At 42.3% G+C, this 3,658-nt stretch overlaps 1 long non-coding RNA gene across 1 annotated transcript in view; it reads right to left on the reverse strand.

Annotated features, from left to right (window-relative positions):
- Nucleotides 1-829: 829 nt before the first annotated feature.
- The window catches only part of LOC107698098 (uncharacterized), a 4,419-nt gene continuing 1,590 nt past the window's right edge, over nucleotides 830-3,658 (reverse strand). Inside the window, exons 2-5 of the long non-coding RNA XR_001635312.1 lie at nucleotides 1,779-2,629; nucleotides 1,586-1,688; nucleotides 1,078-1,208; nucleotides 830-993 (exon numbers count right to left, since the gene is read on the reverse strand). This is a non-coding gene — a long non-coding RNA (uncharacterized LOC107698098). The remainder of the gene's footprint in view (nucleotides 994-1,077; nucleotides 1,209-1,585; nucleotides 1,689-1,778; nucleotides 2,630-3,658) is intronic.

Here is a 3,658-nt window from a genome sequence, read left to right on the forward strand (position 1 = left end):
CCGGCGGATGCATCAGGACAGGCAGTACAGCGTTCCTTTGCGCAGGGGCCATGCTGACCTGTATCGTTCCAATTTTAGTATATGTGCTGCCGAAGCAAGCACGAACAAGTGGTCTAGACGTCTGGTATATATAGCAGTGTCTCCGGGAAAGTCTTCTCGAAGGTGGTGAGTGGTTAAACCATGATTTAGTCATTTACCAGGACAATACAAGCACATCTGATGTGCTGCAACATTTGCATGTTGCATTTGCAATAATTTCTGATCCTTTAAACTATATATTTGGTGTAATTTATGTTTTTCTGCCAAGAAACAGGCAAGCATGCGGATCAGGCGGCCCTCTAGCCAGTAAGATGGGCTCTCAGTGCTGACCATAGACTGTATAAAAACATGGACGTAGTGTCCGTGACGTCACCCGTAGATTTCCGAAGAGCATTTTGAAGCTCAAAATTGGGCGGAGGCGGCCGTCGCCATCTTGGCAGTGCGTCACTCCCGGATAATCGAAAATGGGCAAAGAGGCGGGAGCAGGTTGCTGAAGCCACGCCCACCTAGCTCGACAGTGGTGACAGCAGCGGCAATCCACCCGTCACTCAAGTGGCCACGCCCTTAATTATGCAGAACTTTAAGGCTTAATATAATTTAAACGGATGAGTTATAAAAAAAATCATCAAGAGAAAAATTAGCTATATAGACCAAAATCATTTTTTGAACCAGGCTGTAAACATGTTTTTTTCTGCTGTAAAGTTGGGCATTTTAACATGGGGAGTCTATGGGATTGACTCCCTTTTGCAGCCAGCCTCTAGCAGCCAGTTGATGAATTACAGTTTGTCACTTCCTTGTTGGCTTCACGAGAGAGAGCGGGAGGTTGCCGCTTGGTGCTGACGCATTCAGGTCATGTGATCCGTTCTCCTCCCCCAGCACTGCAGCTCCCAACCCCCAACGTCAGGACAGTTCCTTGGCTTGATGAGCCTGAAGCACCGCTACAGCCTCTTCAACCTAAACAGTGCAGAAAAGTGCAATGATCAAACAAAATCTGATCTTTGAGACTAAATGTCGAGTACATGTTTTGAGCAGGTGAACCTTGGAGTGCAGGGACTCTGGAGACTCGAGCATGTGCAGTAGTTCAGAGTTGTCAATCTCCAGCAGCATGCCTGTAATCTTTCCCGCAAGAGTCGGATGCAAGGCCTGGATAAGTGGATACAGCCGCTCACCTGTATAGGATGCAAACAGTTCGGTCATTTTACTCACGTTACGATGTAGTACATAGATTGTGTGCTATATTCTTCTGAAGCCATATGATAACTATCTGCTACTTTACACTAAATAGACACTGTAAAGTTTCGACAACTGTAGTTTTTTTCAGTACTTCACTGTAAAGGGGAATTCACAAAGAATTAATTTGTTCTCACTGGATAAATATAACAGTACTACAGTGAAAAGTCGTTTATTAACAGTTAACAGTACTATTCTAGTAGTGCCCTCTACTGAGCAGTATTGTTCATTCAGGTTTAGGATACAGGTGATATAAAATGATTCAAGCTGCTCACATCTTTAAACCTTTAAGTGATCGTGTGTGCACGTTTCGTACCCAGGAGTTGTTTCTGCTCTTTCAAGGGTGCAGCTGCCAGCATTGAGGCAGTAAGGGGGTCCTGGCCTCTCACATTAACCGCCGGCTCTGTATTCGGTACTACCTAAAAAACAGTAAAAGAAAAACTGCTGTATTCTTCTATTTAATGCTCCTTAGTGTCAAATCATCACATTGCAGTGGCCAAAAACTCAACTTTTACTTTATGAAGTTGTCCTTAGTTTGAAGTTTTTTTTTTTTTGTTGCTTTTCTGTTGACACATAATTTTTTACAGTGTTCTTGTATTTACAGAGACAGTCAGCAAAGTTCACACTGCGAGAGGGGGGTAAACTGGGGCCCCTGGACTGTGTTGTACTGGGATGCTGCTACATCATAAATCAATGGTGAATAAAATGCCTCCACACTGTCAATTCACAAAGTTTGATATACGTGCATGTTTTAGGCACTTTCTCCGTACGTCAAAGACTTTTTTAAATCCAGCTTAATCTTAATTACGTTTAACGATTAAAAATCGTTCAAAAATGAGGAACGCTTCACGAATTTGCATGTCATCCTTGCGCCCCGTGCGAGCCTATCTTCGGTTCCACTTCTGTCCCACTGTTTCACTTATCCTGCATCCTGATTGGCCCGTCGTCTGGCTCGCCATTGGTCGGAGCTCTGTTCCACTTAGCGAGCTTCCCGATATGGTCATGGAGAGTAGCCTGCCATTGGTCCTTCGAGAAAGTTCCACTTTTTCCTGCATCCCGATTGGCCTGTGGGCGGGACCACCTTGCACTGGAGGCGCGGGTGACGTCAGTACCATTCAGTGCTTCTTTGAAAGCGATCGATCGTTGTCATTCATAATTGTGAGCTAGACTAGTGTGGGTGCTGGTGGAAATTGAGCAGACACAAGTCGTCCGGTCAGAGACGAAGTACACTTTAATGGTTTAAGACTTGTAGAGGTTTACAGTCCTTGAATTTGGTTGAGTGAATGATTGTAGTACAGGCAGCAGAGAGTATGGCAGAGTAGTACAGAGTAGTTTGGGGTGTAGCTTAGCATGAGTGGTTCTAAACAAACAGAAATAACAATAACCAATTAGTAATGAAATATAAACTCACTCTGTTACTTATACATAATATATATACTTAAACATAATAGCAATATAGCATAGTAGGCAAATTAGTGATAACAATCGATTCAGACATGTACAGACTAGATTAGCACCAGTGTTGGGAGTAACGCATTACAAAAGTAATAATATTACAGTAGTATATTACTTTTTGCTGTAACGCAGTAATATAACGCATTACTAATCAAATTTGGGTAATATTATTACTCGTTACAATCTCAATAACGCAAGTTACAACAACATATTTTAACTCAAAATTAAGTGGTGAATTTACTAACACCTCAAAACAGCACCAGAGAAAAAATTCCACGGGTAAAATAGTTTGTCTATTTCCTGCTGCTGGAATTAGATGGTTGAGATGACTGCAGAGACGGATTCTACATTTGTGAGATGGACACTCCTGTTATTTTCAGTTTATCGGAGAAAAGGATAAGAATGCATAGTCAGGTGCAATATGTGGGACACCAAACTCTCAACATGGAGAAATAGCAGGAGTAAAACCTGGAAACACCTGGACTGGTAACACTAAGCTATCGGAGAGAGCTGCGGGGTCGGAGAAGTGAAAACGTCTGCGGACGAGCGCAGACAAGCAACAAAAATGAAATTTAACTAAAAATAACAAAATCTGGTTTTATTAAATCATAGTCTATATATAAAATGAATGACTATGCAAAATATTTGACTTAAATAGCCCAATTAACAGATTAACAAACCGAAAGGAAAAGACTGAGAGATAGGCTATATCAAGCTGCTACATGAGTTTGGTTCATATGCTATTTGTGTGGCGCGGTGCTCTACGAAAGTTCACGGAAAGGAAACCGAGATGACAGAAATAAAGTAAACACATTGCAGGTTCGAATGAGCTGTATGACCAAAAATAACAGACTATTTTTTTGTTGTTTGCTTCCGCTGTTCGATCGCGCCGGTGCCTCACACACACACATACAGCATTGCAAACGTTGCAGCC

The sequence above is a fragment of the Sinocyclocheilus anshuiensis genome, unplaced genomic scaffold, assembly GCF_001515605.1.
Source record: "Sinocyclocheilus anshuiensis isolate Anshui unplaced genomic scaffold, SAMN03320099.WGS_v1.1 scaffold1163, whole genome shotgun sequence".
NCBI lineage: Eukaryota > Metazoa > Chordata > Actinopteri > Cypriniformes > Cyprinidae > Sinocyclocheilus > Sinocyclocheilus anshuiensis.